Raw genomic sequence first — 12,044 nt, forward strand, 5'->3', positions numbered from 1 at the left:
GCAGGTTCTCTCGACTCGGCTTGTGGGAGCTTATGATAGAATCGATTTTGATCTCGATTCAATATCGATACGGGGCTCTCGATGTAATCACGACTCGTAATCCGATTGTAGGATATTGTTGCCGAGTGCCGCAGTTAGCACAACGTCTTTGTGCACCTCGTTCCTTGCCAGTTGATTACTTTCTAAGGAGATTCATCATAAGTGATCCTAGTATAAGATCCGTGGACAAGAATCGCCTTTAAGATATATAACGTCAAGGAGGTTACCTTAAATTTTATTTAACTCCATAATTCTCGAGAGTCAAATCTGTCATGTACAAACAGATACAAACTTAAAAATCTTTAAGATTTAAAAAGATTAATAAATAGAGACGTAAAGCGCCTTTGTTCTAAATTATAAGGCATAAGTAGCTAAATACTTATTAGAACTTGAACATTGGGACTTACATCTAGAAATAATGCGAATAAACTTCTAAATGGCGTCATTAAAACGGTCCACTTTACGAGCGGCGCTGTTTGTCAGCTCAAATCTGAGTAGTAAAGCGCTCTCTATCTCTGCTCAGGGATTTAACTGAACTTTGCGAATAACTTGATAAGTTGCAGCCTTTTATCCTATTTTATTAAATTGATACATGGTCTATTGTAGATATTTGAAGCCATAGAAATATCGCCATCCACGAAAGTATGTTTCGATTTCAGTAGGTAACGCCAACTTAAAGTTGGTAATCACTTTTAACCGTCATATTTTATATTAAAAAGCAAAAGCCACTGTTTATTCAAACATCTCGAATTCAGCGTGTTTACAATTGTTGCAGTAGTTCCCTAGTTTCCTGTGTAAGCGCTTTGGAGCGCTGCCAGCGCTTCGGGGACCGACACTCTTTGCTGGCTGTCTCACATTGTACACTTACAGCGACATTTTTTACAATTGTTCCTACTTCAAACGCCAAATTCTATAAGTCGCCAAGTTAAATTAAAGGTCCTTGAAAAAATGTAACTTTAAACAGATGAATATTTATCTGTTTTTGTGTAATCTACAATAATCGCTTTTCATTTGAGTACACTTGATCTGAAGCAGATTAAATGAAAAAGGAACACATTTCCAATTTATAAAAGCTGGATTGTTTAAAAGCGATTGTTTCTGCAGATGTAAATATAGGTAGTAGTCGTGAATAGTTTATATTTTTGTCGCCTTTGGCCCGTGGAATATTAAATTTGTCATTCATCGCAGCGTGGCCCCGCTTTCAAAAGGTTGGCGCGCACAAAGCGATGCCCGATGCAGTGGGGCGGCGGCGCGGTACAAACTTTCTTTTGTTTTTTTAATAATTTAAGGAAACAAAACAAGTGAAGCGTCGCCTCGGTGGACACTGGCCGTAAATTGTTGTTGTGACCTAAATGAAAATCTAGATCTTTCTTCTTCTGTACATTTTACTTTCGTATTCTAGTCTTTTTTCTCGATATATTTTTCAACGATATTATGTTCAGACAATGCTACAATCTTAAACTTAATTGATCTTTGGATTACGAACATCTATTTAGGGTACCTACTTTTAGAATCTAGGCATTAAAGCGCTAAGCTAAATCTAGCAAGACAAGTGGCATCTTACAATTGGCCATTAAATTCATCAGCAATGAGATGCAGACTTCCAAACTACAGTTAAAATGTTTGCGGCGCCATCTATTGGCGGAGTTGGTCCAAGTTTAAATGCTTGTTATGTACTTAGCTGGCAACTTAAATTAGCTACAAGATAGGAACCAGCTCACTGCCAACTCTAACTTGTTTATCTCTCTGTGAAACTTAACAAATGAAATAAACAAAGCTATAAAATATATCAAGTGTTCGGTTTAATTAATCTTTTTATTTCCTTACAAACTATTGACACAACTCTAAAGCTAAATAGCAATGGTAAAGTTTTTTTTTAAAATTTCAACCACAGCAACAGCAATGGTAAAATCAAAATAAGACAAGGCGTGTTCATAACGAGTCGTATTCAGGCGCTTTTCGGGGTTTCCATGAAAGGGAGCCCCTAATTACTGGCGCCTAGCATCCCCGAACTGAGTGAAACATACCGCCCTCTTTAGCCGTTCACTTTATAATTTTGAGTAATATAAAAACAATGCATTGGAAAAAAGATTGATTTGGATTTCTGATTCATTTCAATAACATTAATTAGTTAACATTTGGTCATAAACAAGTACCTAACGGTTTCAATTTAATTACCTTGATTTTGCAGTCAGTTTATAGGAAAAGATAACTGCAGTTTTTATTATTCTTTTTTATCATATTTTTTATAATTTATTCAACCATTAATTTCATCAACATTAAGCAAAGTGTTAAACATATAAATCGTTTAGAGTTAATCAAATAATTATGTATTATAATATATGCGACCATAAAGTTTCGACATAATCGGACGTGACGCTTTAAAATAACAAATTATGAACAATCGCGCGATGGAGCGGACGTGTAGCCAGCGACCAGCGGACTGCGGCGACAGGCAGCCGGCACTGATTGTATGTCTGTCTGTCGCCTTATTGATATTAATTATATATTGATTGAACAGTGCACCCACGACCTGCGACGCGGCGTTATAACACCGTGACATGGTGCATGAGCGATAGCGGACGATGGCTCACGCTTGTGGATCAAGTTTGGATTTTAATTTTTACTACTATACAAATGTTACAAACTTTAAATCATCTCTGTTAATCTATGGAACAAAATGACTCCTTTATTTGAACACTTACAATGCCAGTACTTTTATAAAGCATTTATAAAAATTGATCGTAAAAGTATTTACGTCCATATATGGTTGAAAAAACGATAAAATTTTATTTTCCATCGACTTATCTTAATGTTTTTTCCGCTGACGCCAATACAGTAAGCTTGTTAACTTTTAATAAAGTATAAATAACGTTTGGTGACTAGTTAGGCGAGGGTAATGTAGCGCGGTGCCACACTGACGGCACTAGGCCCCGCCACATGACCTGGTTAGCGCTGCCGCCGTCAACGTGCGTGCTCCAAGACAGTCTGCTGATTGATAAATCGCCAAACATTTACAGTGATATTAATATAGACAACACTATGAAAATGTACTTTCTATCAAAGGATCTTGTAAACCGAAGTAAACAGGTTTTTGTAGAAGCTTTACGCGCGTGCTTCATAAAATAACTTAGTTCTCTTCCAAAATTAGTTAAGTAATAAAAACGAATAGAGTAAAATGAATCGTTCTGCTATTAGCTTAAAACAATTTAATTCAAAGCGAAAAAACCTCATCAAGTATAAATACTAGAGGTATTTCCGAGGGAAATGGGATAGTGGGGGTACACAGGGCGTCATGCGATCCAGACATTAGTAGCACATTGGATATCGTCAGCGGCAGCAGGGGCGCCGCACCGCGCCGCGCGTCCTGCCGACACCATTGTGGTTACCGTTGTAAGATTTCTCATTACATTCATTTAATTTATACTTCCTTTGAATAATAATGTATTCGGGATGCGAAATGTCCAAAGTCTCTCTTAACTAGCGGTCCAGCCCGGCTTCTCACTGAGATTTTTTTATGACAATGGTTAATATTCCTGTTAATCAGGGAAAATATAGCATTTTTAAATGTAAAAAAAATGAAATGGGTCTTTATATAATAATATAATATAACATAGATTGTAGCTTTAATAGGTATTGTAAATATTCAGAAAACAAACAGTATAAAAAAGGTAATGTAAAAATGTATAATATATTTTTTCATTTTTTTTTCTTTGCAATGTATAGATTAGAGATTTTGTTTTTCCTTATAAGTACAACCTGACTCATCGTATAGATATATATATATTGGTAGTTAGATGTTATGATAAAACGAGCGGGAAAATTATTACAAAATAAGCAAAACATAACGTCGTTACAAAACAACCAAATCGTTTTGTATCAAATATCGAATTTGAATAATTGAATAAACATAATATCCAATTTGGTTAGTTTTTGTTTGTCGGCCTTTTTTATGTTTGTCCCGATGTGTGGATATGGTTTTATTAATTAATTCTTACGTAGGTTTTGGAACTTAGTCATAAATAATCTCATTTGATGAGAACTCTGACTTTTATGGTGTTCGTGTAGATTATGATCGATAAATTCACGCGGTCGTATGCTAATTTAAAAATATACGTTTTGTATTTCCAAATATTTGTATAATATCACATATTTGGCTTGGTAAGGATTGACTTGTGTTAAATTTATGTGTTTCTCTTTGTGTAGGATCAATAGTCGTTATTTGTGAAAACTTATTACTCAATTTTTAACTTTTATCATCCGAAAGATCTCAAATAACAAATAAGTAAAGAAATAATTTACACAGACTTAGTTATAACGTAGATTATCTAACTGAATTTTCTTTCCATGTTCCTTTAATTATTTACATTGATTAGAAACACGTTGTATGTTCAACTAAATCCTAGTTATTTGTATAAGACATACATTCGACAAGAAAACAAACAAATGAGTAATTAAGCGCGACAACGATTGGGCGTATAATTTGTCGAGTGTTGTACCGCCCGCCCGCCTCCTTGCTATTCGCTTTGCGTCGGCATGTCTTTGTTAAAACCTTTGAATTTATATATTCCAAGTTATTTTTCATTAAGTATTTATTTAATTATTATCATTTATTACATTTAAGGTATACATTTATTTATATACATTTCTAATATAATACATTTCATATAAAATATATATGTATATATACAAAACATATTATATTAAAAATAGAACACCACCGGCTGCGGAATCCCATGACTCAAACAACCAGTGGTCAGGGCTGCAGAGACAGGAACCTTCTCACGATGCGCGCGGTTTCTAGGATAACTGCCTTTTGTATCGGGCCCTTAATCCAACTGTTTAGCGAGAGCTTCTTGAGATGTTGGTCGAAGCTCTTCGCTATCAGTCCATTTGCCGATACGACTATCGGAATAATGGTAGTCGATTTCATACGCCACATGGCGATAACCTCGTGAGCCAAATCTAGGTATTTTTTATTATATTTATTTATTAGTGTCGTTCAGTGATGATAAATTGTATATTCAAGTCACCGATAGATAGTGAAAGCACCCCGTTTAAAATGTGCCTAGGCATATTGTAAAGGCTCCGAAAATTGTAAATGTATCAAAATATGTAAAACACGTTAGTATATTAATGAATTCATTTGATATGCTATTTTCGAGTGTACATCTTGCCTAGGCAAATTTCAAATGGGCGACATTCATGAGCGGTCGGTGACATGTATAGTGCAAAGCTAACACAGCATTGGTTGTGGCTGACCGCTGCACTTGTATTCTAAATGAGATGTTAACTCGATGCACCGCTTATGAACAACTCCATGTCGATTATGGTTTTCAAACAATTATTTCGAATGTGTTATTTATTAATAAATTTTATAAAATATTTTTCTTCATTATAAAGCTTTTAATAGATAAATTATACAAAAAAACAAATGTTCCCTCGTTAGATCCATTCGATTTTTAGTTAGATTTCGATCCTTCTATAGTTGGATAACTTTAACAAATTATGACTGTGTTCAAGTTTAGAAAACTATATTTAAGGAGTGCGCAGTTTATTCGCAGAAGCAGTGGGACTATAAGATAACCACTACAAAGTTGGTCTCCGCATTACTTTTTATTGATCCATAAATTTAACGAGTAAATTTACACCGCCATTTTTCACCTTCGTCCGAACAAACTCGATGGGGATACATAAAACAACTTTATACTGCTTTATAACTTTATTTTAAATTTTTATTATAAGATTTCTTTTCTGAATTTTATGCCACAATTATAGAGATGAGATGTTGAAAATGTTGAACTAAATATTGGTCAGAAATAATAACAAACTTTGACGTACAAAGAATCAAAACAATTCATTGTTTTTTTATTTCAAAATTGTTACAGCTTAACAAAAAACTGACATGTGAGTATTTGAGTGTCTCATCTACATACTCGTATGCGGATGAGCCATCATAATTATCATAAACAAATTAAAAAAAACAAAATCTTCAATAGTTACAAATATAATTTTATCACAAGATTAAATCTAAAATCATCAATACTTCTCAGAAGATTTTACCAAATATGATTTCTAATAATTTTGTGTAAAACGAAACGACATTCCATAGTCAGAAATGTCAATGGACGGATATAGAAATATTAATAAGCCGAGTGAGAAGCGATTTAGATGTTATCAGGTGACAGACGACCACGGACTTGTGTGTTCATGAGACAAAATATGTCCAACGCTTTGTTATTGAACGAATGATAAATTAATTTATTGCATGAAATACAAAGAAATATACGTTGCGATTCATACTATTAGTCATTTACTTCGCAGATAAACGATGATAAAATAAATTCTGTATATTTTTACAACGCGACGGTAAAAAGACCTGACAATTTTTATTTTAACAACTTTATTCACTCGAATCTATCGTTCTCATTTTATTGTTTAACTGCGAAGTATATTAAAAGCTTATTTCTTTACACTTTCTTTTAAATTACGTAGGTGTAAAGAATGATTATTTTTCTTAACTCCCTCCTACGGCTCTTATAGTTTGATAAGCGATGTTGACTTTTTACGCCCACGCCGCGGATAAAGTAAAGCTACACTATACATAAATGTTACCGGAAAATCGCGGACTCCTGCATCCGTTATTTGCCTAGATAAATCGTAGAGACTCATTAAATTGCATATCGAATGAATTCGCACAGTAAAGGTGACAGACACTTCATTGGCTGTCATTCTCTCCTCAGCCAATAATGATTCGTTGATTGTCGGTCACTCATGACAATACAACGACCAATGAAATGTCACCTTTTACAAATTGCCAAAACAATTTAGCAAATCTATGATTTGCGTAGGCAAAGTACAAACGGACGATGTACACTATTTGCCGGTAACATAAACATAAAGTCAGTTAATACCTCACATTCACATCTATATGGAGATTATTTGGGGAATGGAGTAATTATATACTTTGTTTTACACATACAAATAAACTCCGAACGGAAACGAATGCAGTAGTAACACGAGATATTTTTTGTGGTCGAGTTTACACTGAGAGCGTAGTGACAGGAGAAGCGGTTCACAGAATGCTGTCTTTGACGAAAGTGTTCTCTGCAACATTGTGTTAAACATTTGTATACAATGTTTGGGAAAAATTTGAAACCTTTCTGTGCATTGTAAACATTATTTTACACCTTCGAATGTACCTTCTGGCTTATAAGGATTCGAAGTATTTCCAAGAATTATATAAAAATATAATTCTATTTAGGTATCAAGAAAGTGTTATTCATTTCATCAGTTGGCATTACTGTAAAAAGGTGACATTAAATAAACCTCACAAGATTAGTCACCCGCTACCGCTCGTCACAATATCCGCAGTACAAAGGTAACAGGAGACTGAGAGTGACAACGCGGGTCCATCGATTCCAAGATAACATCTACACCGCGTCTTCCCTGCTCTCCGGCCCAGCACGTCGTGGCGCGGCTGGCGGCCCTAACTAGCGGATGTTGTGTTTTATGCGATTTCACATACAGGTATAGTTACATATAATAATACTATTCCATGGAGAAAGCTACCAAAAACGTTCAACGTTCTATGATTCTGCGACGAAAATATCGCTGCCAATATCAGTAATATTTCGAAGTATTAGAGATCCCTTTACCAATATTAGTGTCCGGCAAAAGAAAACATATCATCGCATTTCTTTAAATAAAACTATACTGATATCTTTTCATATTAATTAAGTACGACTTCGTAATTCCGAGTTCAGTCCCAGCCGGCGACCAACAAAAGACGTGTACGTTTACGCAAAACAAACTACGAAGTCAAACATTTTCATTCGCCGTATGAATTTCTAAAATCTAAGCTTGAAAGAAAAATTTCCGAGGCACGAGTGTATTAGTAGAGACTCAGGTGGGGCTCAATTAAGGCCATATTAATGAGCAATGAGCCTCTCGAGGCCAGACCTGTAATTACTGATGCCCGCCGCCGCCCACCGCCCGCATCCCGACGCCCGCCGCGCCCGCCGCGCCCGCACCACACGCCACCGCGGCCGAACCCGCTCCTTTGCCGTCACCACACATCCTTATGCGCTTAGAATTTAGCACAAAAAGTTAGAAAAACGCCGAGCGACGCGGTTAAAATCGTTTTACGACTCCGATCTAATAAGCCGTTTAAAAAAACGCACAGTTTTACAAGATGTTTACATGCGCGATTTTATGAACCATGAAATTCGTTTCATAATTTCTTCATTTCAAACGTTTTTATTTTTGATGTTCGGTTTTTGACAAATAACTAATATCACAGAGTGTTTTTGTGTTAGTGTTTAGGCAGTGGAAACTTACATTCGGATATTAAACGCCGGACCTACTTACGATAAAAAAATAATGCTAATTTAATAACAAACGTATAAAGTAAAACCTGTGAAATCAGTAAACAACTTGTCGATGAAAACATTACCATTGGCGCCTCGTGCGCAATAAAGTTTGATTAAAATTACTTGAGCCGGCTCCGCGCGACACTAACGTATTAATTAAAAATTACAATCTTGCATTTCCCGTATCGTATTTGTATCAAACGAGTGGGTACTTAGCGCGAATGTGAAATCTAGATTTCCACATGTTCCTTCACATAATTACACGCAAATACTACATGTTATAGCAAGCAAACTTTTACCTTAACAATATTAACATACAGTCTATTTTAGCTCAGAAACAAGTTTCCGTTTCACATCACATTTGGCGACCACTTAATACTCGATATAAGAATATTTAATTACGAACCTGAAGCTGTTACTTAATGTTGTTGTTATTATAATTAAGGAAATGATAGAATCCTACATTTTATATAATATGTATGAGAGAGAATAAAATTAATACATTGTATAATATCATAGAACTATTAAGCAATTTAAGCTGTTTCGTCATTAAAGTAGAGAAGTAATGAATACCAAACAAAATCTTACAATATATCTATGTTGAACATGACGCCAATGAAGAGGTCTAGCGTGGAAAAGCAATGCTTTATAATTTAACGGTATTTTGGACACCAAGCACTATATTGGAAAATAGCCAAAAGTTACGACTAGGGTGGCCATTGACTTGGAAAGTTTCGGAGTCTAATATTACTATTAATGAATCGACATTTGATGTGACCGTGAGTCATTATTTTAACAGAAATTTGTGGATCTATATTTATAGTCACCACATATCACAATAGCTCAGAATTAAGGATAAGGTCCCGTGATATTGTGATATTACAAAAATTAATTCCGCTACATCCATATAAAGTATTATCATGGTGATCCTAGTCGATATGTTTTGGCTTGCGACGTTTTGGAGGCGCCGTATGACCCCTGATCACATCCCTCATACGTCAATTTCGCACAAACAAGCCCGGACAGGTTACGACTATAAAACTGAGAAATGCCAACGTATCTTTATTGAGGACGTAACTGCCGATTAATACGTCCAAGGATATGTTGACTGCTGCACTGAACAAATCTTATGTTAACATAAGATTTACTGCGACGTCGTCTTAGCTACGATTGAGGACTATTTTCAGCTTTACTTTTGTCTAGTTCGATCTCTTATTCTTTTGAACAGAAACTTAGGTAGTATTGAAACCCATTAATTTACCCATAAAATACTTAAAAAACAATTAAGCATCGGCCAGAAAGTTTGATATGTAAATATTATTATATCGTCTTGAAAAGTTTTAGAAGTTAAGCCTCGTTTCATTTAAATTAATTCGAAATATAAGCGTCTTAAATTTCCTTAAGGCGATATTCCTTGCTTCATAATCTTAATTCATCAATGGCCACTTAAAGTTGTAACGATAATCGCTTCTCGAAGCAGTTCCAACATCCAAACACAAACGATTATTCGAACCATTACTTTCCACTTAACGATGGCCTATTCAAACTTCACCAGTTTAACAGTTCAACTTTAACTATTAAGCCATTAATCTAGAATTTCGCCGAAGCGTCGGTCACGGGCGGCCGTGTTCGTTTCCGCGCCATTTCGAGGGCAACAAGATGGCCGCCGCGCCTGCCGCACCGCGCACGTGCGCGGGTAAATCGAGAGTTTCCTGAAGCTAATGTTTACAAATAATTTGCCCAGCTTTGATTCGGTATAAAGCAATGCAAACAGAATCAAGTTAACGCGCCTGCGGTGGCCGGGCGCAGCGTCGCCTTTGACTGCGCCCGCGTGCTTTGAAATCTACTCGCTCTAAAGTTGTCTGCAACGTTGCTTACATCATTTGCATATAATGGCATCAAATAAATCCAAACATTGTCAAAGGACAGATCTCGTTATAGATTGTAAATAGCTTTAGACGGGTACTTCCCTATTAGCCTAGCCTATATAGTAATAAATAATAACTGATAAATTAAATAGAAAAACTTATTACTGATGTAATGGAGATTAGATGCAAAGGAACTCTTCTCGGAGTAAGGGTCGCTAAAATATACAGTACCTATTCTCTGAAATGGAAACATATAATTAATTATTCATAAATATATTTATCATACTAATAGAATTCGAAATAACGTACTACTTGTAACATCTTCTAAATTTATGAAGAATTTGCAAATCAGTTGAGGAGTAAAGGAAGTGTTCCCCCCGCCCGGTGCCCGCAGGAAGGCCAAGCCCCAGCCTGACTGCACCCAAATAAATACAAATGCGTTTTGTTGGATTGTGAGAATTGATATTTATGGTTGGAAAAAACGATCTCCCGTCGCGGCCCAGCTGCCTCTCCAATACATTATGATGTACTTTTTGTGGACAAGCAAAAAACCGTCGCCCGCACTCACTCACGTTGAATCACTCTAAAATATATTATTGAATATTCATGTGTCACTTTAGTTCCGTACTTATTTGTGTAATCTGATAGTAATAAACATGAGAACTAACATTTGACGTCGTTAGTTTAATAAATTAATGAATCGTCGTGATTATTAAATTAATACACCAATTTGAAACGATTGTGTAAACTAAAATGAAATATAAATAAAATTCTTTCATTTTGTTGCAGATTCACGCTGCCAACATTGACAACAAGACTACTGTAAATAATGCTTGTAAGTTTAAGTCTTTATGTATTATACATATATAACATTTCAATAACAACATACAATTTAATTTAAATAATAACAACGGGACCACAGCATATGAAGACTCAATAAGTCAGGTAGGTCAGGAGTCTGCCAGGTGAACTTATCTGACTGGCGAAGCTTTTTATTTCATTTAGTAAACAATGGCAGTGTCTGCTCGTTCGTCGCCAGCTCGCCGAGCATCTGATAGCGCTCGTTAGCGGCGCTTCTCGGAACGCGTCGCGAACTGATGCCGTGTCTCGTTACTACGCGGAATACTTTCATTTGCATACAGATTAATCCTCGCAAAACTAATAGCGAAAACTCCTACTATAAGTTCTCGAAAACACTTCACCTGTTAGAAGTTCCCTGTCTGCAGTGTGACTATAAAAACCAAGATTAAATACATGTTGCGACACAAACAATTGAAGTACATTTAGCGTTGTCTCTGTTTGTTTAAAGAGAATGATGAGAGATGGCAATATATGTCACAGAAGTCGAACACCACAGATATTGTTATTTTTTCTACTTGTCTAAAGTTAATGAAAATGGAGTGATAAGCGCATAGTTAAGGGAAAACAAATAGTAGGGGACAACTCGATCACATCTCGCATCCTCGAACACGAGCAGCAATTAATGTGTGTTCAAATCTGCTGCAAAATTTACGATGTCTCCATATTTATTAAGATTGCCTACAGCTCTACAGCGCGCCGCAACGTTTATAATTATTTATTGTCAAACAAAATCAATTAAGTTCTCGTAATGATATTTAGTAGAAACAGAAAAGCTATAAAATTTGAAATATTATAATTAGGGACTAGTTACCTATATGTAAAGTAATTTCGATTGTTTCTTTTTTACTTTTGTTTTTATTTTCTTCATTGTACAATCATCAATACCTTTTTTAACATTTATAAA

At 35.5% G+C, this 12,044-nt stretch overlaps 1 protein-coding gene across 1 annotated transcript in view; it reads left to right on the forward strand.

Annotated features, from left to right (window-relative positions):
* fz2 (frizzled 2) overlaps positions 1-12,044 on the forward strand; it is a 103,035-nt gene that overhangs the window by 44,511 nt on the left and 46,480 nt on the right. Inside the window, exon 3 of the mRNA XM_013316978.1 lies at positions 11,069-11,114. The gene's annotated coding sequence lies outside the window, so the exon portion shown is untranslated. The remainder of the gene's footprint in view (positions 1-11,068; positions 11,115-12,044) is intronic.

Source organism: Papilio xuthus, unplaced genomic scaffold (genome assembly GCF_000836235.2).
Source record: "Papilio xuthus unplaced genomic scaffold, Pxut_1.1 DF826945.1, whole genome shotgun sequence".
NCBI classification, from domain to species: Eukaryota; Metazoa; Arthropoda; class Insecta; order Lepidoptera; family Papilionidae; genus Papilio; species Papilio xuthus.